The sequence below is a fragment of the Rattus norvegicus genome, chromosome 5, assembly GCF_021556685.1.
Source record: "Rattus norvegicus strain SHRSP/BbbUtx chromosome 5, alternate assembly SHRSP_T2T, whole genome shotgun sequence".
Taxonomy (NCBI): domain Eukaryota; kingdom Metazoa; phylum Chordata; class Mammalia; order Rodentia; family Muridae; genus Rattus; species Rattus norvegicus.
Window position 1 is genome coordinate 11,815,995 of NC_141538.1, and position 24,327 is coordinate 11,840,321.

The following is a 24,327-nucleotide window of genomic DNA, read 5'->3' on the forward strand; positions in this document are numbered from 1 at the left end:
CTGGCAAAGTACAAAAAAAGTGTTGTATGTGTTTGGTTCTTCTTTCTCCTTGCACGTACATGCACCAAATGCATACAGAGCTCACAGAGACCAGAAGAAGAGCTGACAGAGACCAGAAGAAGGCCTTGGAGAACTTAGAACTAGAGTTACAGGTTGTTGTGAGCCACTTAATGGGTGCTAGGAATTGAACACAGGTCTTTTGGAAGAGCCAGTGATCAAGTCCCAGAGCCATCTCCCTCCAGTTTTCTCCTACATTCTCTCCTCCCAATCCTCCCCTGCCCTCCTAACCTGACTCTCAAACTCCTGTCATTTTCTTTATTATTGTCACACACACATATGTTCAGAAATATATAAATTTTATCCTACAGATTCCATTTTTGTTGTTTATGTGTTTATTTTTTCTTTTTCCTTATTGTTTTTTTGGAGGGGGGAGTACAGCAAATTTATTGATAGCATTCAAGAGTGTAGGGTCCCTAGACCCCTCCTGCTATTATGGGGGTCTGGGATGGAAATTGTGGGGGAGATGCTCAGTGTTAGGGGCCAAGTTGGGATGGGGATTCCTCAGCAATTGAGGGCCTCTCTCTTGCTCTCAGTATCCTTGCTCGGCTGCGGTGGGTGAGCCAGGGTTTTACTCCTTGGAGGCCATATAGGCCATGAGTTCCACAACCCTTTTGCAGTAACCATATTCATTGTCATACCAGGAAATGAGCTTTACAAAGTTGTCATTGAGAGCAATGCCAGGCCCAGCATCAAAGGTGGAAGAGTGGGAGTTGCTGTTGACGTTGCAGGAGACAACCTGGTCCTCAGTGTAGCCCAGGATGCCCTTTAGTGGGCCCTCAGATGCCTGCTTCACCACCTTCTTAATGTCATTGTACTTGGCAGGTTTCTCCAGGCAGCATGTCTGATTCACAATGGATACACTGAGGGTAGGAACATGGAAGGCCATGCCAGTGAGCTTCCCGTTCAGCTCTGGGATGACCTTGGCCACAGTCTTGGCAACACCAGTGGATGAAGGGATGATGTTTTGGGCACCCCTATGGCCATCACACCACAGCTTTCCAGGGGGTCATCCACAGTCTTCTGAGTGTCAGTCATGGCATGAACTGTGGTCATGAGACCTTCTACAATGCCAAAGTTGTCATGGATGACCTTGGCCAGAAGGGCTAAGCAGTTGGTGGTACAGGAAGCACTGCTGACAATCTTGAGTGAGCTGTCATACTTCTTGTGGTTCACACCCATCACAATCATGGGGGGGCATCAGCAGAAGGGGCAGAGATGATGACCCTTTTGGCTCTACCCTTCAAGTAGGCCCCGGCCTTCTCCATGGTGCTGAAGACACCAGTAGACTCCACGACATACTCAGGACCAACATCACCCCATTTAATATTCAAGGAATGAGATCCCCCTAACATTAAATGGGGTGTCTATGCTTTTTCAAAGCTGACAAGTTTGCATTGCTAACAAAGCAGGGGCTTTGCATGCATGTATGCTTTGGTGTGCATTGGGAGAGATTATTTCTTTCTCTGAAAATATTCATTATCAAGGAGTGGGGTCCTGTGAGATTTTCCTTTTCTCTATTAGCATGTATATTGATATTGTCCTTCTTTAGAACTTGTTATCCTGTCTCTTACAATCTTTCTGCCCCTCTTTTGCAATAATGTCCAAAGTCAGAGATGCAGGAGCCATGAAGTAGATGTATCCACTAGGAGTGGAGTCCCCACGATTTGACCTTCACATGGTATCCAGCTATGGTTTTCTGTGATTTTCTCCATTTGCTGAAAAGAGAAGCCTCTTTGCTGAGGATTAAAATTATGTTTATCTGTAGGTATAAGCAAAAGATTTAGACTATAGTTAGAAATTATGCTGGTCTAGCAAAGAGAAGATAGTAGATTCTCTTCTGAGATCTGACCTCATCAGCACAGAATCCTTAGTTGGCTCGGTCTCTAGTAAAGGAAAGATTCCTTCCTGTTGAGTGCGCTTCAAGTCCAACTAGACAGGTGTTATTACTACCAATGCGTGAGCACCAGTTACTGTGTCTTTAGGGGGATCCTATTTTGCTGGTCATGGTGGTTCATGAGCATCACAACTGGGTAGGACTATTAATTGCTTCCCTCCCTTGGCAGCTTGCTTAGTACTTTCTAATACTAAGATAGATTGCAAGAAGGAGACGTTCAGATAAGATCCAGCTCACATTGTCCTGAAACAATTTTAATCATTTTTAAGTACACAAGTAAATTATACTAAGCCACTCACAATGTTGTGCAGTTCCTTTACTTTCAAAAAACTTTCATCATCCCCAAAGGATTCCTCACACCCAGCAAGTACTCAATGACCTGTATTTCTCAACCTCAGCCCTGGCAAGCTGTATTCAGCCTCTGTCTCAAGGAACCTCAGACACAGCAGCATTGTTTACATGGTCTACCAAGGGTGGGGTCAACCTGCATGTCAATAAAATGTCGTATACCTATGAAAGGGTATATTACTCAGTTGCAAAGACAATGAGGTCCCAATACATTCTACAACACAATGGAACCACTAAGCTGTGAGCTATTGCATTTCTACCATTAAAAAGAGAGATGAGATGTCTGTCATACAAGGGCCCTCTGGCCGACACTGGGAAGTTTCTTTTCTACCCTTGGCCATGCATGAGGCCAGTTCCTCCTGCTGCCTATGTTATTTTAAAACATTGAATTTGAATGTTTTTTCCAAGTGTTACCTACAAGCAGGCATCAATTTAGTAATTGTAGGGCTACTGGGAGAAAAAGAGTCATGGGGGTGGTACTGTCAGTTAAGCCTTCCGACTTCCCAGTTTAGAAGTAATCTTCTTTTGCTACCTGTCACAGTAGCAGAGGAAGCTTTAGCTGAAGAATTGCTTCAGTGTCATTGGCCTGCGGCCATTCCTCTGAAGCATTTACCAGCTTGCTGTTTTATTGAGGTTGATCTTGTACTTCTGATTGTTCTATCTCTACTTCCAGAGTGCTGGGGTTATAGCATTACACCATCATACCCAGTTTATATAATCCTATATACCAAACTCAAGCCTAGAGCATACTGTTAACTAAGCAACACCTCCATTTTTCTTGAAATCTTTTTATACTGAAGCTCTTTATGCTGCTAATTAGTTTTGCTTTCTGGATCTCTTAGACTAGTACATATATACCCATAACTGTACATCATCCAGATATCCACGTTTTTTCTCATAAATATATACACATAATTGTATATATTTCATATATACTTATAACTATATACAGTTCTTTATACCTATACCTATATATATTCCATATATACCTGTATTTATCTATTCTAGTACATGTTTTCCACCTCATTCAACTTTCCCTTATTTGAGAACTGTCTTCTTTTCTTCTGAAAATATGTTCTTTATATTTACAGACATTTTAATTTATAAAAGACCGAGGACATAATTTGTGTGTTACTGGAATCCCTTTTAAAAAGACCCTGAAACTAAACAAAACAAAACAAAACAAAAAACAGAGAAGGAGGGGAGAACAAAAAAACATGCTGTTCTTATTATACAGTTAGGAAATTTTATGCGATTTCATTGAGAACATCAAGTATGAAGATGGTGTATACATGGGAGGCAGAGGCAGGCAGATCTCTGTGAGTTCAAGGCCAGTCTGATCTGTTCAATATGTTTCTTGTTAGTTAAGGCTACACAGTGATTCACTGTCTCAAAATTATTTATTATTTATTTGTTTGGTTGGTTGATTTCTCGAGACAGGGTTTCTTTGTTCAGCCTCGGGCATTCTGAATGTAGTAGCTCTGTAGACCAGGTTGACCTCAAACTCACTGAAATCCACCTGCCTCCAAAATGCTGAGATTAGGGGCATGCTCTACTACCAACTGGAAAAAATGAAAGAAAGTATCAAGTATAATTTTTTTTAAAAAACCTTCCCTTTCTAGGTGTCTGTTTTCGAGTTGTTCTGTTTGTCTGTTAGGTCTTGTGGCATCACTGGTGTTGAAATCTCACATGTTTGAGTTGTCTATCATATATTGAATGGTGAGTGGTGCAAGTGTAGAGTCTGGAGCGATTTGCCAACCGTTGTCACCTTTAGTGTCCTGGCCAGGTTCTTTTATGTGTATGAGTAGTTGTGATATAAAATCCCCATCCTCTTGTGCTACTTAGAATCTAGGAGATAGCTTCCAGATCCTTGCTCTGGTTTGGGGGCAGAAGTGGGTAGAAGATAGGAAATCTGGGCTCCTAGGTTCCTCTCCAACCATCTGGGCCTGCTGCTCTTCAGCCCCTTGTCTGGGGCCTTCTGAAGAACCCAGTTCTGGTCTCCAGCTGCAATGGAGTGGAGCCATCAGTTGTGGGGTGTGGGAGAACATGTGACTCAGCTTCTTTCTGGGATTTCAACTGTTTCTACTTATGTTGCATTTATCTCCATCCATCCCACTTCCAAAAGTCTCCCATATCAACACATCAGAGGCTTTAGGAGAATCTTCTTGGGTAATGTGGCTTCTCTTTCCACCTTGCCCTCCACTGGCTCCAGCATCATTGTGTTCCCTGATAAGGCTGCAGCTCTCTCACCTGTCTATTCTCCAGGTTTAAACCTCTGCTATTCTTGTTTCCTTTCCCGTCCTTGTACAATTTTTCTGGTTTGTATGTTAAAGAAGATTTCTTATTCTTATTAAAGGATAATTTTGGGAAGGACCAAAGAAGACTCAGATATTTCATTGCCATCTTTTTTATTGCATGCTTTTTGGATATTCTACAAAATACCCAAATTTGGATGCTCTTTCAGAGGTGACAAGTTCAATTCCCAGCAACCACATGGTGGCTCAGAGCCATCTGTAATGAGAGTTGATGCCCTCTTCTGGTGTGTCTGAAGGCAGCGACAGTATTCAGATACATAAAATAATAAAATAAATCTTAAAAAACCAAACAAATAAACCAAAAAAAGTCCAAACTAAACTAACCAAAAAACAAAACAACAACAACAACAACAACAAAAAAACCCAAACCAACCAACCAACCAAACAAACAAAAAACCAAAAACAACCTACCATGATCAAGAACTAATTTGGCTTATACGCCCAGATCCTAGTCCAACACTGGAGGAAGTCAGGACAGGAACTCAAGCGGGGTTTGAACCTGGAGGCAGGAGGTGATGCAGAATAGAGCCCATGGAGGGGTACTGCTCACTGATCTCCTTCACATAGTTTTTCCAGCCTGATTTATTTTAGAAATCAAGACTACCAACCCAGAGATGGTACTACATGAACAGGGTCCTACCCTATTGATTACTAATTGAGAAAATGTCTTACAGGTAGATTTTATGGAGGCATTTCCTCAACTGAGGGTCCTTTCTCTGTGATAATTCTAGTTTGTGTGAAGTTGACATAAAACAGACAGTACATATATTCAAATAAGCTTTCAATCACAATAGATGGAGAATAAATGACATTTCATGATAAAAACCAAATACAAGGGATATTTATTTATAGGGCTACCCTTATAAAAGATGCTAGAAGCAAAAAGAAAAACATAACTTAAGACATTAACCATATGCAAGAAAACACAAGGAATAAATATTATTAGACCAGCAAAGCAAAAGAATAAACAAAAAACCCATACCGACATAACAAAATAACAAGAATGCATGAATTCTGTTCAATAATACTTTCAACATTAGTGGTCTTAATTACGCAATAAAAAGACACAGACTAACAGAATGACTTTAAAAGCTGGATCTTTCTTGTGCTCCATCCAGAAGCATACCTTGTCATCAAAGATAGATATCACCTCAGGGAAAAAATGGAAAAAGATATTCTAAGCAAATGAACAGTAGGAAACAAGGCAGTATAGTCATTTTAATATCTCACAAAATAAATTTCAAACCAAACCCAATCAGAAGAGATAGGAAAGGGCACTACATATTTATCATAGAAAATATCTGCCAAGAGGATATTGCAATTCTTAACATCTTTGTCCCAAATACAAGGGCAATCAATTTCTTAAAAGGAACACCACTGCAGCTTAAATCACACATTACTCCTCATGCAGTGACTGTGGAAGACTTTAATAACTCACTCTCACCAATGAACAAGTCATCAAGATAAAAACCAAACAGAAATACTGAAGCTAACTGATATTACGAACAAAAAGAACCTAACCGATATTTACAGAACATTTCACCCAAGTACCTTCCTTTTATCACCTCATAGAACTTTCTCCAAAACTGACCATATACTGGTCACAACATACTTGGACACAAAGTAAGCTCAATGGATAAAAAAAAAATAGAAGAACAAACAAACAAATAAAGGAAAAACAAACTCTGTATCCTATCAGACCATTAGGAATTAAAGTTGGATTTCAACAACAGAAATAACAGAAAGCCTATGACTCATGGAAACTAAACAACTCACTACTGAACAAAACATAGGCCAAGACAGAAATTAGTAAGAAATCAGACTTTCTAGAATTTAATGAAAATGAATACATGATATTACCAAAATTATGGGACACAATGAATGCTCTCATAAGAGGCAGTTCATAGTATTAAGTGCCTACATTAAAAAAAATCCTACCAGACTTTTAAAGAAGAGTTAATGCCAATACTCCTTGAATTATTTCACAAAATACAAACTGAGGGAACATTGCTCAATTGATTATACAGTCACCCCAATATCCAAAACATATAAAGACCCAATGAAGAAAGAGAATTACAGACCTATTTCTCTTATGAAAATTGATGTAAAAATTCTTGTTAAAATACCTGCAAATTGGTACAAGAATGGCCTTGAAAGGCAGACGGGCTTGCTTGGTTCTTCATCCCTCTGCTTGTGATGTTGGTAGATAGCTCAGCAGCTTCTCCTGAGGAGTTCCATGAACTCAGTCATCTCTAGGAAGCTCTCTCAAGGTTGGTGGGTTTCTCTCACTTCTAGGATGCTGCAGTACAAGGCTGGTGGTTTGATAGGAACATTTAGTCTAGCCCACATGGTACACAATGCCAGAGTCTGTCCATTAACCTTTAACATACAGGATGGACCTGACTTTCAAGACAGAGTTGTCAACAGTGAGATACCATTGTGGACTTCCATGCAGTGGTGTGGCCCCTGCAAGACCCTAAGATCGTGAATAGAGAAGATGGTGGCCCAATAGCATAGAAAGGTGGTAATGGCCAAATTGTACATTGACGACCACACAGACCTTGACATTGAGTACGAGGTGTTAGCTGTGCCTACTGTGCTGGCCATCAAGAATGGGGACACGGTAAACAATTTCTAGGGCATCAAAGACAAAGCTCGGATAAAAGCCTTCCTAAAGAGGCTGATTGACTGACAAGCAGAGAAGAGGCCTGGCTGCCTTTCAGGCTGGTAGCCTGTTTCAGGAGGAGCCTCGTAGAACCTTTTGCCCTCAGTTGTCCTCCTTCCTGCCCTGTCCCTGTGGGTCTGAGCTTTGGCCACAGACCTCCAAGTGTAGAAGCCACCAGTGCTCTGAGCCAGCTCTCAGCCAGGGTGGCCAGCAGAGGAGCAATGTTGCCACTGGTATTGGGGGGCATTCTGTGCACCTCCTACTCTGTGCTCCTTTTAGGGCCTGTCACTTTCCCCCTAGATGCTGAAAAAGCCTGGGCCAGCCTGTAGCCTGCCTTACAGGCGGTTGCCCAGTTCCCATCTCTGTGGTCCTCTGATCTGAACTTGCACAAATTTGTCTTGTGCACATTTCCTCTACTACCTCTGATTGAAAAGAAGACCAGAAGCATAACAAAAGAGAGTAACGTATAAGTCTCTCATTTTTTGTAGGCCTGTAATAAAGAACTTTAGGTTACTCTTACATCTCTTGCTGTGAAGAACAGAGCCCACTCCACACTCTACAGTTGTCACTTCTTTCCTTCTCCCCTCCCTGGGCTAACTGGGTCTTGGTTCTGGTTCCCTGAGCAGCAGAAGGAGGTACTGTGAACAAGTCATACCAATAAAACCAGAATTATACTGCAAAACAAACAAGCAACAAAAAACTTGCAAATTGAATCTAGGAACACATACAAATGATCATCCTCCATGATCAAATAGGCTTCATTCGAGATGCAGGGATAGCTCAGTTTATGAAAATTGATAAGTGTAATCCACCACAAAAACAAAGAAAAAAATACATTATCACCTCATTAGATGCAGAAAAGGCCTTTTCATAACTCAACACCCCTTCATGATAAAACTTCAAGAGAAGCTAGGAATGTAAGGGACATACCTCAATATAATAAAGACAACTAATAGAAAGGCTATAGCCAAAATCTTCTTAAATGCATCTTGAAACATTTCTACTGAAATCAGAAATAATACAAGGTGGTCTACTCTCTATTCCATAGATTACTTGAAGTGTCAGCTTGAGCAATAAGACAACTGAAGGAGAATAAGGGGATATAAATTGGAAAGGAAGACATTAAGGTATTTTTATTTGCAGATGATATGATTGTATGTATTAAATGACCCTAAAAACTTCACCAGGAAACTTGAACAGCTAATAAACACTTTCAGCAAACTGGCAGGGTATAAAAATTAATCCACAAAAATCAGTAGCCTTCCTATATAGAAATGGCAAACAGAGTGTGAAAGAAATCGGGGAAAATTTCAGAATAGCTTCAAATAATATTTAATATTATGGGGATTACCCTAATAGAGCAAATGAAAATATTGTATGATCAAAAACTTTTAAGATAATGAAGAAAAAGCTGCAGAAGATCTCAGAAAATGGGAAGATCCCCCAGGCTCATGGATCTGTAGGATTAATATAGTAAAAATGGCCATGCTATCAAAAGTAATCTATTTCAAAGCAATTCCCACTAAGGTTCCAATACAATTCTCAGAACTTGAAAGGGAAATTTTCGACTTCATATGGAACTAATAAAAGAACTGACTGATGAAGATATTCACCATCCCAGATTTTTATGTATGTTACACAACAATAGTAATAATAAAAATAGCATTCTATTGGCTCAAAAACTGACAGAGCAGTTGGGTGGTGGTGGTGCATGTTTTTAATCCTAGCACTCGGGAGGCAGAGGCAATTGGATCACTGAGTTCAAGATCAGCCTGAGTTTCACTGTGAGTTCTAGGACAGCCAGGGCTACAAAGAGAACCTCTTTGAAAACCAAACAAAACCAAAACCAAAAGAAACAAAAAACCTGACAGATTGATCAGTGAACCCTGATGGAAGACTGAGACATAATTCCATAATTTTTGTATACAGAAGGTATAAATATACTGTAGAAAAAATATGGCATCCTCAAAAAATGGTGCTGGTCAAACTGGATGTTTGTACATAAAAGAATGCATCCAGACCCAGCATTTTACTGTATAAAGGAAACACACCTCAGCTACAAAGACAGAAACTACCTCAGAGTAAAAGGCTGGAGAACAATTTTGCAAGCAATGGTCCCAAGAAATAAGCTGGAGTAGCCATTCCAATATCAAATAAAATCAACTTTCAACCAAAAGTTATCAAAAAAGTTAGGGAAGCACACTGCATATTCAGCAAAGGGAAAACCCAGCATGATGTGCTCTCAATTCTGAATCTCTGTGCTCCAAATGCAAGGGCACTGCATTCATAAAAGAAACCTTCCTAAAGCTCAAAGTATACCTCGTACCTCACACAATAGTAGTGGGAGATTGAAACACCCACTCTCATCAGTCGACAGATCATACAAACAGAAACGAAACAGAGACAGAGAGAAACTAGCAGAAGTTATGAACCAAGTGGACTTAACAAATAGTTATAGAACATTTCCTGCTAAAACAAAAGAATATACCTTTTTCTGAGCACCTCCTGGAACTTCTCCAAAATTTACCATATAATCTTTCACAAAGCAGACCTCAATAGATACAAGAAAATTGAAATAATGCCATGCATCCTATGAGATTCAGATCACCACGGACTAAGGCTGGTCTTCAATAACAACAAAAACAACAGAAAGTCCACATACATATGGAAGCTGAACAATGCTGTACTCAATGATAACTTGGTCAAGGAAGAAATAAAGAAAGAAATCAAGACTTTTTAGAATTTAATGAAAGTTAAGGCACAATATACCCATACACATGAGACACAATGAAAGCAGTGCTAAGAGGAAAATACATATCTCTGAGTGGCTTCAAAAAGAAATTGGAGAAAGCATACATTGGCAGCTTGACAGCACACCTAAAAGCACTAGAACAAAAAGAAGCAAATACACTCAAGAGGAGCACATGACAGGAAATAAACAAACTCCCAGCTGAATTCAATCCAGTAGGAACAAAAAGGACTATACAAAGAATTGACAAAACCAGGAGCTGGTTCTTTGAGAAATTCAACAAGATAGATAAACTCTTAGCCAGACTAACCAGGGGGCACAGAGAGTATATCCAAATTAACAAAATCAGAAATGAAAAGGGAGGCATAACAACAGAATCTGAGGAAATTAAAAAATTTATCAGATCCTACTACAGAAGCCTATATTCAACAAAACTAGAAAATCTGGAGGAAATGAATAATTTTCTAGACCAATACCTGGTATCAAAGTTAAATCAGGATCCCATAAACCATCTAAACAGTCCCACAACTCCTAAAGAAATAGAAGCAATTATTAAAATCTCCAAATCAAAAATAGCCCAGGACCAGGTGTGTTTAGTGGAGAATCCTATCATATCAGTCCTTCATAGACGACCTAATACCAATACTGTCCAAACTATTTCACAAAATAGAAACAGAGCGAATACTATACAATTCCTTCTATGAAGCCACAATTATGCTTATGGCTAAACCACACAACGACACAACAAAGAAAGAGAACTTCAGACCAATTTCCCTTATGAATATCAATGCAAAATTACTCAATAAAATTCTTGCAAACCAAATCCAAGAACACATAAAAAGGATCACCCATCATGATCAAGTAGGTTTCATCCCAGAGATACAGAGATGGTTCAACACAAGGAAATCTATCAACATAATCCACTATATAAACAAACTCAAAGAAAAAAAAACATGATCATTTCATTAGACGCTGAGAAAGCATTTGACAAAATTCAACCCCCATTTCATGTTACAAGTCTTGGAAAGGTCAGGAATTCAAGGCCCATAACTAAACATAGTAAAAGCAATATACAGCAAACCAGTAGCCAACATCAAACTAAATGGAGAGAAACTTGAAGCAATCCCACTAAAATCAGGGTGCTGTCCACTCTCTGCCTACTTATTCCATATAGTACTTGAAGTCCTAGCCAGGGCAATCAGACAACAAAACGAGGTCAAACGGATATAAATTGGAGAGGAAGAAGTGAAAATATCACTATTTTGTATTACTTAAGGGACCACAAAAGTTCTGCTAGAGAATTACTAAGCCTGATAACTTCAGCAAAGTGGTTGGGCATAAAATTAACTCAAACAAATCAGTAGCCTTCCTCTACTCAAAGGATAAACAGGTTGAGAAAGAAATTAGGGAAACTAACCCTTCAAAATAGTCACAAATAATAAAAAATACCTTGGTTTGACTCTAATCAAGAAAGCAAAAGATCTGTAAAATAAGAACTTCAAGTCTCTGAAGAAAGAAATTGAAGATCTCAGAAGATGAAATGATCTCCCATTCTCATGGATTGGCAGGATTAATATTGTAAAATTGCCATTTTGCCAAAGCAATCTCCAGATTCAATACAATCCCCATCAAAATTCCAACTCGATTCTTCATAGAGTTAGAAAGAGCAATTTACAATTCATTTGGAATAACAAAATAACCCAGTATAGCAAAAATAATCCTCAACAATAAAAGAACTTCTGGGGGAAAATCACCATCCCTGACCTCAATTTGTACTACATAACAATAGTGATAAAATCTGTATGGTACAGAGACAGGCAGGCAGATCAATGGGATAGAATTAAAGACCCAGAAATGAACCCATATACCTATGATCACTTGATCTTTGACAAAGGTGTCAGTCAGCATGTAGAAGAATGCAAATTGATCCATTCTTATTGCCCTGTACAAAGCTCAAGTCTAAGTGGATCAAAGACCACCACATAAAACCAGACATACTCAAACTAATAGAAAAAAAAGTGGGAGAGAACCTTGAAACATGGGCATTGGGGAAACTTTTCTGAACAGAAAACACCAATGGCATATGCTCTAGGATCAAGAATCGAAAATTGGCACCTCATAAAATTGCAAAGCTTCTGTAAGGCAAAGACACTGTCATTAGGACAAAATGACAACCAACAGATTGGGGAAAGATGTTTACCAATCCTACATCTGATAGAGGGCTAATATCCAATGTGTACAAGAACTCAAGAAGGTAGACTCCAGAGAACCAAATAACTCTATTAAAAAATGGGGTACAAAGCTAAACAAAGAATTCCTAACTAAGGAGTATCTAATGGCTGAGAAGCACCAAAAGAAATGTTCAACATCCTTAGATCATCAGGGAAATGCAAATCAGAACAACCCTGAGATTCCACCTCACGCCAGTCAGAATGGCTAAGATAAAAAGTCCAGGTGACAACAGATGCTGGTGAGGATGTAGAGAAAGAGGAACCCTCTTCCATTGTTGATGGGATTCCAATCTGGTACAACCACTCTGGAAATAAGTCTGGAGGCTCCTCAGAAAATTGGACACAGTACTACCTGAGGACCCAGCTATACTACTCCTAGGCATATACCCAAAAGATGCTCCAATATATAACAAGGACACATGCTCCCTTATATTCATAGCAACCTCATTCATAATAGCCAGCAGCTGGAAAGAACCCAGTTGCCCTACAACAAAGGAATGGATACAGAAAATATGGTATAATTACACAACGGAGTACTAGTCAACTATTAAAAACAATGACTACATGGAATTCTTAGGCAAATGAATGGAACTAGAAACTATCATCCTGAGTGAGGTAACCCAATCACAGAAAAACATATATGGTATGCACTCATTGATAAGTGGATATTAGCCCAAAAGCTGGGAATACCCAAGATACAATCCACAGACCACATGAAGCTCAAGAAGTTGGAAGACCAAAGAGTGGATGCTTCAATCCTTCTTACAAGGGATAACAAAATATTCACAGGAGAAAATACAGAGACAAAGTATAGAACAGAGGCTGAGGGAAAGGTCATCCAGAGACAGCCCCACCTGGGGATCTATTCCATATACTGTCACCAAACCAAGACAATATTGTGGATGCCAAGAAGTGCTGCTGACAGGAGCCTAATTTAGCTGTCTCCTGAGAGGCTCTCGCACAGCATGACAAATATAGAGGTAGAAACTTGCTGCCAACCATTGAACTGAGAACCGGGTCCCCATTGGGGGAGTTAGAAAAAGGATTGAAGGAGATGAAGGAGTTTGCAACCCCCTAAGAACAATGCTACCAACCAACTAGAGCTCCCAGGGACTAAACCACCATCCAAAGACTACACATGGACAGACCCATGGCTCCAGTTGCATGTGTAGCAGAGGATGGCCTTGTTGGGCACCAATGGGAGGAGAAGCCCTTGGTCCTGCCAAACCTAGATAACCCAGTGTATGGAAATGTCAGGGCTGGGAGGCAGGAAGGGATTGGTGTTTGGGTGGGGGAACACCCTCGTAGAAGAGGGGGGATGGCAGATGGGATTGGGGGTTTATGGACATGATTATGGGAAAGGGGATCACATTGAAATGTAAATAAAAATATCCAATTAAAAAAAAGAATGGGAAAAGATTTTTTTTTACCAACTATGTATGTGGTAGAGGGGTAATCCCAAAAATATGGATAACTCAAAAAACTGTATATAATATAAACAAATAACCCAAGCAAAAATGGGGTACAGGGCTAAACAATCATTTTCAAAAAGGAGACTCAAATGGTTAAAGAGATGTTCAACATCCTTGCAACCAGAGAGTGCAAAGCAAAACTATGTTGGGTGCCATCTTATACCTGTCACGATGGTTAAATCATAAAACGTGACAGTTCACGCTGGTCAGAGTATGGGGGAAGTTCAACTCTCCTCCATTGCTGGTGGGAACCCAAGCTTGTTCACCACTGTGGAAATCAGTGCAACAGTTTCTTAGGGAGATGGGAATTGATCTACCTCAAGATCCAGTTGACTCCTCCTGGGGCATAGACTTAAATACTGCTTCAGGCTATCCTGGAGACCTTTGCTCAACTATGTCCAATGCTGATCTATTCATAATAGCCACAATTTGGAAGCATCCTAAAAGTTCACAAATGGATGTGTAAAGGTGGTACACGAACACAGTGGCATATATTTATGTGTTAAAGAATGACATTGTAATATTTTCAAGTAAATGGATGCAACTAGAGGAAAAGTCAACCTGCGTGAGATATCCCTGACACAGACAAATGTGGTTTGCATTTACTCACAGGTGGTTATCAGCTGTTAAGTCATTGATAACCGAGCTACAATTTACAGTATCATAGAGGTTAGATAGATATAAAGTAATGGCCTAGAAATAAATAGAGATCTTGTCAGCAAAGGAGAAGCAAATTGATAATTATGGATGGATGGAGTTGCTGGAACAGGAGGAGGAAAGGGAAGTGGGGCCAGGGAATATCAAGAGAGACACCTTAAACTTAGCACCATTTAAGGTGTAGTGCAGAAACTTAATACAGAAGCTTCACAATACATTTATGAAGGCAATCAAATGAAACTGCCAAATAATGGGGTCAGAGTCCCAACTGGCCATGTCTTGTGACCAAATGAACCTTCCAGTTCTGTGATTAGGTTTCATCTAATTGAATTGGTCTCCAAAGAGGTCTCATGGGAATTCCCAATCAAGCTGTGGCCACGAGTATAGGTTGCTCTCCACAGACATCAAGTTCACATCAACAGACCTACATGACTCACTGAACATGGAGAAGTTGAACTGGTGCCTTCATATAGCCCTTTCCCCTACTTTCTAGAGTCTTTGACTTATGAAGGTAGTATGCAGGCCACCAAAAGAGAAGTGTGAACAGCCATTACCCCTCGGATCTTCAGTGCTGTTCTGTCTGCAAGATATGGTAGGGCAATGGTGACAGAAAGCTTGTGGAAGTAACCAACCTATATCTGTTTTTAGTTAAGATCTACTCCATGAGATGGAACCCATTCCTGACACTGAAATCTCAAGACTAGTAATCCAGGGACCTAGAGCAAAACCAAATAGCACCGTTCTAAGAAAAAAAAATGTAGCAATAAAATGGCCTTCTGCTATATTCATAGGTTGGCACCTTCCTCAGCCAGTTGGGAACAATGCAGACACTCAAAACCAGGGATGGGAGGACTCCAAAAAAACAAGGTCCACTAAACCATAGCTCATATAAACTCACAGAGACTGGGGCAGCACATGCAGGGTCTGCACAGTGATGCATCAGATCCACTGCTTACAGATTAAGGTGTTCAGGTTAGCGTTTTTATGGGTCTTCTAAGTGTACAAACAAGTGAGCCTCTGGTTCTATGCCTTCTCTTGAATTCTTTCTCCTGTTGGTCTGTTTTGTTCAATTCTTTAGTTTTTCTCATATTATATTGTCTTACATTGTATTATATTAATTATTATCCCCTAGAAACCTGTTGTCTAATGACAGAAAGAGAGTAGGTCTGGATGAGAGGGAAGTGGGGAGGAACTTGGAGGGTTAGAGGGAGGGGACCCTGTGATCAGGATATCATATGGGAGGGAAAAAGTCTATTTTCAATAAAGTGAGTAAAGGAGAATTCTATCGTTGGAGGAAAAGCACAAGAATAAGAAAGTGGGAAGACCATGTTGCAGTTAACAGTACTACTTAGCACTCAATGTTTATTACATTCCAGATGGTTCTCCAAGCTTTTTGCACTTGTTTATGTATTCTCAAAAGCTCTGTGAAGTAAGTGCTACAATGATTCCATTTTATAGATGAGCAAAGTGAGACATTGGTTAGTAAAGTGTCTTTCCTTCATTCATACAGGTAAGAATGAATACTACTGTAAGAATGGCACTTATACCATGCCTAAGAAGAGAAGGACAAAGGAGGGTAGAGGTAAAGCTCTTCTATTTACATTGTATATCCCAACTTATGCTTAAGGAGTTAATACTTTTTTTAATTTTTGATACAGGTTTTCCTGTGCAGTGCAGAGGAAGCTCAAACTTGCAGTCATTGCTGGGACTGCAGGCCTGTGCCACACTACCACGCCCAGGCCTGACTTTGTCTTCTCTATATACTTAATAAACGGTGTTCAGCATCTAAGCAGCTTCAATTTGCATATACTGTGTGAAGTTGTAGGGGGTGCTTCTGATGCTTTGATCGGGAATCTGCATGTGAACGCTGAAGGTTCTGTTCTCCAATTAGTTCTTGGTCAATCAATAAAGATACCAGCGGCAATGGCTGGGCAGAATTGGCACTTCATGTTCCCGCAGGCAGGCTAGGAGGAAATGGATTTGCTGTGCTTAGCAGGAAGATAGAGCCACCCGACACTTGAGATCTCAGGTAGCGGGCCATTGGCTGCTTCCCTGATTGGGCCCGAGGTAGCAGGTGGGAGATTGGAAACATAGCTAAACTAGGGCAGATTTCGCAGTATTGAGCTAGGAGAAGGTAACAGGGCAACTAAGTTGAGGGCAGATTCTGAGGTGTTTAGCAAGGAGTAAAGAGAAGGGCACACTAGCCGAGGAAGGCTCAGAAGGGAGGTTAAAAATGAGCTAATGTGTGTGTCTTTCATCCGTGGTTCCAAGGGAACCTGGGCAGGGCTTCTAGCACCATCCACCCAGAGCTTAAAGCCGGGTAGTAGAAACTACATGCGACATCAGGGCTTTATCTCTGAGTTTCATTTCTAGTTCTTATACTCGCCTTGCTTTTTATTACTGTTCATGGTATCGTTTGTAGAAGAAAGAGCTAACATTTAGGAAAGTTATATGTCTGGTTTTTCAGATGAGATCCAGTTTTTATTAATTACCCTGGTTTTATTGGCCAGGGTTGGATTTTACTCTTGACCTTACATCAATTATGCTCACGGAGAATGAGAGACCTATAGCTGGCATAGAAGAGAGGTTGGTTGTTATGCAAGGAAACAGTATCTGTCCCAAGAACGAATGAGAAGTCTTCAGATAATGTAGACTTACATTTAGAGCTATTCTTTTCAGCAGTTAATAGAATTAAAACTAAACTATTTCAGAGAAGTCTGGGATAAAATTCTCTGAAGATCTCCTGTTACATTTCAAAATCTGTTAACATTTTATATAATTATAGAAAAAAATTCAATGTTAAAGAATTCCTAAAGATCAAACACTCAAGCCCAAGTGGAACAAATGACTGATTGTTGAAATGACTAAAACAGTGTGGAAATAATAATTTCGGTGGTGGTGATTGTTTTGTTCTGTTCTTTTTTTTTGACAAGACTCCATCTCATTTGACTCAAACTTGTTATGTAGCCAAGGATGGCTTCAAACTCCTGACCGTCCTCCTGCCTCTGCCTCTGAAGTGTTGTGTATCCATTGCTGCACTCAGCCTACACGACATCTTTTAAAGCTCAGAAACTTAGTCCATTGAGTTAATTCATGACAAAAGTCCTTGTGATACACCTGACAGGAGCCACAGTGGGAGGAGAGAACTGGCTCTTGAAGTTGTCCTCTCATCTTCATATGAACATTCTGGCACACATACATGCTCTATTGCCCTCATATACATATAAATATACATATAAATATAGGTTATATACACACATATGTAAGTATATTTAAATAAATAACAACTTAAATATATTTAAAACAAACGAACATGGAAACCCTTACTTTTATGAAGAGTGGGAGTCACTTAAAAGACAGAGAACAAGGGCCCGAAGTGCAGTTCACTATTCGTTAGCCTGCCCTTTGCAGGATCCTGGTTTAAGTCCTGTACTACACACATACACACACACACACACACACACACACACACACACACACACACACAGAACAAGTATGACCTTGGTGTTATATTCTAACAGTTATCATTGGTGATTGTCTTTGTCTCCATTCCACCCCCCTGCACACACTGTGGGGTGGAGTGTGGAAAACTGACTAATATTAAGAACAGAGGCTCGATGTGCAATGGTGTAATAAAAGGCTAATGTAATAAAGACTTTGTCTTCATTTTAAGTTATACTCCACATATTGTATTATCTTCATGTCATTGACCTCACGCGCTGGGGAAATCTGCTTAAAAAGAAAGGTTTATTTTTGCTCCTGATTTCAGAGAGTTCAGTTTACTGTGCCGAGGCAAGTGTACAGAGGCAGTCCTTTCGGTGCCAGGAGCTGTGTGTGAAAGAGAACTGTTCAGATCAAGGCAGACTGGAAGCAGAGAGCTTGGATGAAGCCTGGGTTGGCCTGCAATCTTTAATATACAACATTAGTGTATATTAATTTCTGCCAGTTGACCAGTTAGTACAAAGTTTCACGGCTTCACAAAATATCAACCAGCAGAGGGGTAGACGTCCAGGATATGTGGCTGCGCGTTCCCACCAGAACCTGATGGTAAGAGCCTATTGCTGAAGACGCTACACACATTGGTCACAGGATGTGAAAGAATCATTGGTATTGACCAGGAAGCTTCCTCTGTGTTGGCTTTCATAATGCTAGAAGGCAGGCTGCTGGGGCAAGAGTCATCAACAGCCTCACACAGCCATGAACCTTGTGAACTATAGTAACAACTGGCATGCCAAGATATACCAATGGGTGCAATAGTGGCACGGTTGTTATGGAGGTAACTAAATGTAGAGGGAGGGGCTGATACTGAAATCTGGTTCCCTAATTGTTTCTTGATTATGTCAATTAAGATGTCAGAAGCCAATTGTTGGGTGAAGGTAAAGAGGTAGGAATTCCGGGTCCAGGAAGAAGAGGAGGGAAGAGTTAAAGGGCTTTTCAGTCACGCTTTGGAGAGAGCAGCATGAACCATGGAAGATCTGGGATCTACTAGAGCTGGTGGAGGCCTCTACCTCCAGCAGAATTCTAATATAGGCTAACTGATGAGTTTAGGGCTATACATTCTTCACCCAGCCATTGAGTTATCTGGTCAGTTTAAAAATAATGAAGTCTTTAGTGTTTTCCTTCCTTGGGGTTAAAGAGGGCAGGAGAAGAGAGTGGGGCACAGGGGCGGTTAGCCTGTAGGACTCAAACAACAGGTCCCAGCATTTTCGGGAAGGATGGCTGTTGGCAGTCTAACACTAATCGGCATTCTCGGGAAAGCATCAGAGCTGGCGGTTTGGTGGAGCTGAGCGAGACCGAAGTGTGTTGGTGAAGCTAGTCATAGGGCTTGGGTGAACCGCTGATCAGCCACAGGTTGGACCGAGGCACCAAGCAAGGAGCAAGTGTGCATTTAAAATTACATGCAACAACTAACTGTTTTCTTATTGCACTTAAGACCTATTCTACAGATATTAGTACTGTAAATATGTCTATGAACCCATGATTGAGGGGCCCACAGGACCAGAGCAAAGCAATGTCTTCTGAATATCAACAGACTGTTACACTCAAACTCAAAGCAGCTGCTGTGACCTGAGTAAAGCAAGTCCACATTCCAGCATGAAGAGGCTTGTAAGACCCACCTCCCAAAGAGGTGTTACTGAGAGTTGACAATTTGTGGGGAAGAGAGAGTTAGCTTGTGTCTTTTAAGGCGGTGGTTCTCAACCTGTAGGTTGAGGCCACAAATCAGACACATACATTATGACTTATAACAATAGCAAAACTAGAGTTATAAGTAGCCATGGTTGGGGTTAACATGACATGACGTACTGTATTAAAGGTTTCAGCACCAGGAAGGTTGAGAAGCACTGCTTTAAAGATTGACCTCTGGTAGATCAGGTAGTAGATGGTTACGGATCCATAAGTATGTGCAGCAACGAATTCAAAATACATCACATACATGTATAATATCATCAAAGAACTAATAAAAGTATTGTATTAAAATGAGTCTATGCAGCCATAAGACATTTGAAATATATCTTTTTGAAAATTTGTTTAAAAAGGTATTTCCTAGCCTCTAAGGCCTGCGGATAATGGCAAAGGTGGTAACATTGTGAATTATCACTGTTTGCAATGTTTTGAATCTTCCTTCCTTCTTTCCTTCCTTCCTACTTTCCTTCCTTCCTTCTTTCCTCCCTTCTTCCCTCCCTCCCTTGCTCTTTCCTCTCTCTCTCTCTCTCTCTCTCTCTCTCTCTCTCTCTCTCCCTTCCCCCAGTCAGCTCTGGGGGTTCTCCTGCTCCCCAAACCTGAGATTATAGGCTGTGGGTTCGAGAACTGATTCAGGTCCTAATGCTTATATAGCAAGCACTATGCTCGCTGAGCTTGTCCCCTCCACTCCCCACATACTATCCTTCAGTGGCTACTTCTCGGCTGATTCTGGGCATATTGTTATTATTTACTGGGCAACCTTCTACACTTTTGTACATATTTGAAAGTTTTGGCAATGGAAAGTTAAAAGAATCCCTAATTGAAATTTATAAATATCCATAACATTTTCAAGTTAAAAAGAGCAATTGGCAAAACAAAGAAACAAAATGAAACAACTTAACGACTTTCTTTTCCCCTAAAAGCAACTGCTTCAAATCTCCTTATAGAAATCCCTGTAGTGTTTTGTTTTGTTTTGTTTTGTTTTGTTTTAGATAGGATTCATTATATAGTCCTGGCTGGATTGGAAATCACTGAGTAATCCAGGCTGGTCTTGGACTCACAGAGATCACCCTGCCTCTGCCTCTGCCTCTACTTGGAGTATCTGGGTTAAAGGTGTGCATCACCATGCCAGGTTTGTTTGTTTTTTTTTTTCTTTTCTTTTTTTTTTTTTTTTCTGAGCTGGGGACCGAACCCAGGGCCTTGCGTTTGCTAGGCAAGCGCTCTACCACTGAGCTAAATCCCCAACCCCTTGTTTGGGGTTTTTAAGCTTAAATGTGTTTATATTTTAAAAGATTTATTTGTTTATTATATATAAGAACACTGTAGCTGTCTTCAGACACGCCAGAGGAGGGCATCAGATCTCATTACAGACGGTTGTGAACCACCATGTGGTTGCTGGAATTTGAACTCTTGGCCTTTGGGAGAGAAGACAGTGCTCTTAACCACTGAGCCATCTCTCCAGCACTTAAATGTGTTTATTAAAGTATTATTATACATTTGCATACAAAAATCTATCCACACTCAATTTAAAAGAAAATATTTATTTATTTTTTATGTCTGTCTGAGATCTTGCTTCTCTCATATGTAGCTTTGGCTGACCTGGAAGTCATATGAAGGTCAGGTTGGCCTCAAACTCCTGCCTCTGCCTCAGAGGTACTGGGATTAAAGGTGTGAATCACAATACCTGCCAGCAAACTCAATTCAAAGAGTGAATTAAAAAGAACAACAGCCATATTTATCATGAAACTCTGGAACAGAAGAAGACAGAGAAAAACAAAGCGGAAAGTTTCAAGTCACACTGTTGAGTTTCACAATGAACACACCATGTCACAGATACTGACAGCTCCTCTTTGAGAAGTTACTCTAACAAATGAAAATGTTCCTGTTTTCTCTAGTTCAATGGAAATCTGTTGAAAACGTCTTCCCTTAACTGAGACTGCTTTCATCACCAAACAGCCCAAAAACAATGGTAGCTACAGCCGTGGTAGAGGCAAGCGGGAAACACTGGACCAGCCCAGCAGCCCTAAATGGCCTCTCCCTCATTTTGGGTCTCATACACCTCCTTCTTTCACAAGGGCTCTAGAACTTAGTGCTTCAGCACACAGTCGTGTTGCAGAAAGAGTTCATTTCCTGTTGATTTCAGGGTCTGTCAGTCCCCTGCTGTGTGAAGTCTCCATTTAAAAGAGGGAGGGGGCTGATGAGAGAAGAATCCCCATCAGACCAGGATGGAAACTTCAAAGGGGTTCAATTGAATTCTGAAGTCTTTCTTCCTTACTTCAGGGGTATTTATGTCAATGTCTTAATGACAGAAGCAAAGCACTTTATTCACCCGCACATGTGTGCACAGACCAGGAAATCCGTGTGAAGTAGGAAAGACAATCTCTACGTCAGACCAGTACTGGCCATAGTCAGTGTCTCTCCTGGCCAGGACCACTTTGCAGAAGGCAGACTGAATGCTGTCACTGCTGAGGCTGGAGGGAAAAAGCCCTTTGAAGAAACATTCATTTACTGTTTATTCCCACTGTGAATCTTGAATTCACTGGATTCGTTTATTGGGAATAATTCTACCCAAACTCAATTAAATCCTATTTTTGTAATGTTGGAATGACCTTGCACTGCAATTGCAAGTACATTTCTGAACCCTAGAGTGGTTTCCAGCTGGGAACACTGCTGTTCTGTTTCAGTGTTGACAGTCATTAATTATTTCTATAGATAAATGAGTAAATCAGGAAGTTAGTCCTGTTTGCGTTTTGATAAACATGAAAGCAAGCGTCTAGCTGAGAGACATTAGTTTGATTTTTTTCAAATGTTCTACAGGCAGCCGGATATCATGCGGCAGAAGTTGGGCTGAAGAGATGACTCGGGGATAAAAGGCACAAGGAACTGGGCTCAGTCCTTAGGGCCCGAAGTGGGGTATGTCCTGTGGGCTTCCAGTCCCAGCCCTGGAGAGGAAGAGTCAGGCGGAAGCCTGGGCTCACTAGCCAGGAGGCCTGAGCTAGTTGGTGAACTCCAGGCCAGTGAGAAACCCTGCTTTGAGTCACAAGGCAGACAAACCCAGGAATAGCATCAGAGGTTTACCCACATGTGCACAAATGCACCTGCACACACGGAAAGACATGTTTCACAGTCACAAATGTCCCGTACCAGTCATGTCTTACACCTCCACAAGTATCCCTTTCCTGGTGAAACAGTATTTTTAGTCACTCCGAAACCATACTGCATAAACACTTGCAGACTGCTACATCGCTGAACTTGTAATGACACCGTTATTGATGTTAAGCTCCTCGACTTTAATGGGCATTTGTTGAAGGCCTGTGCTGTTCTGTCTACCACAGTGATACAGAACCTAATGTAGAAACTGCATATAATCGACTCTTACAAATGAAGCGTATTAGTAGAAAGGATAAGTCACACATGAAGAAAAGTTGCAGGTTGAGAATCCCTTTGGAGAGCCAAGTCGGTGGTATGCATGTATGATAAATAGCTTGTCTCCAAAGTATGTAAAAATTTAACAATAAAACAGTAAGAAGTGAGCAGATGGTGTGAGCAGACCCCTCACTACAGAAGCCGTGCAACACAGATGCAAAAGTTGCTCTGCTGCAAGCCATCAGGGAAATGCAAATTAAAGCAGTAATATGACATCACTGTATGCAATGCTGATGCTAATTGTTAGCAATTCAAGTACCTACATAACACTTTCAGAGTGCGCATCCCAGTGTTTTTTGTTTGCTTGCTCGGTTTGGTTTTTTGTTTTTCTTGTAGGCTCAGTTTGGTTGGTTTTCCCAATGTGCTTTGCACGCCCCTATTTAGCTGAGGTTCACTATAACTCTCGAGATGCGGTTGACTTGTTTTCTTCATCCTCTTGGTAGACAGACATACATGCTTAGTCACACACATGTGCACATAACTCAATTCCGCTTCCTTTCTGTGTTTGTAAGAGGGGAGCATGAAGTGGCTTGCTTGTAATTACAGCAAACAGAATGCCAAGAGGGGACAACACAGTGACAGGGCAGTGGACATAAGCAGCAACTTAACGGATTTTCTCCACATCACATCCAGTGTTCTCCTTGTAGAACAGATTCTTAGCAAGAGGATCCCAGCTTCTCATCTGAACTCACCCACTGGTCAAAAGGAGACTCAGAGTAGAATAATAACCATTCTCATTTTTGTTGACTATATGCATTTCAGATCAGAGAATCTCTAAGGGTTAGAGGATTCCAGCTTGGACCTGCCTGCAGTGGGAGCCATTTCAGGGTGCGAGTGTGTGGTGGAGGGATGGGAGAACAGAATTTGAGTATTGTAAAGTATTTGAGTATTGTTTGAGTATTGTAAAGAAAGATGCCTGGAGAGAACAGCCTGGTGTGAGTAGCCGGTCCTGCCACCAGAGGCCATGGTGAAGTCCTAGCCTATGCTGCCACTGAGGGCCATGTCTAGTGTCTGTGTGGAGTCTATGGCTCATTTTACCACCAAAGGCCACGTGGACGTCTCTGGTGTGGGCTGCTGCCAGGGACCACGTTAGTGTCCAACAGTTGTGCTGAGCTGGCCCTGACCCTCACTGGTTTCAGCACTTGGGAGAATGGGCCCTGTGATTACCTAGACAGCACAGTAGGACTGACTCTCATGGTGCTCTTGAGGGTGAGCGGGCACTGACAAGGTGAATGCAGGAAAGCTGGGCCTGCCCCTTGCTGGCTGTGGCACTGGATGAGTTACCCGGGGCAGTGATGTAGAGCTCACTGGCTCTGATGGTGTGGATGT

At 40.9% G+C, this 24,327-nt stretch overlaps 1 pseudogene; it reads left to right on the forward strand.

The window, feature by feature from the left end:
* Window positions 1–2,769: 2,769 nt before the first annotated feature.
* Window positions 2,770–7,309, forward strand: LOC148005627 (thioredoxin, mitochondrial pseudogene; annotated as a pseudogene).
* Window positions 7,310–24,327: the final 17,018 nt, after the last annotated feature.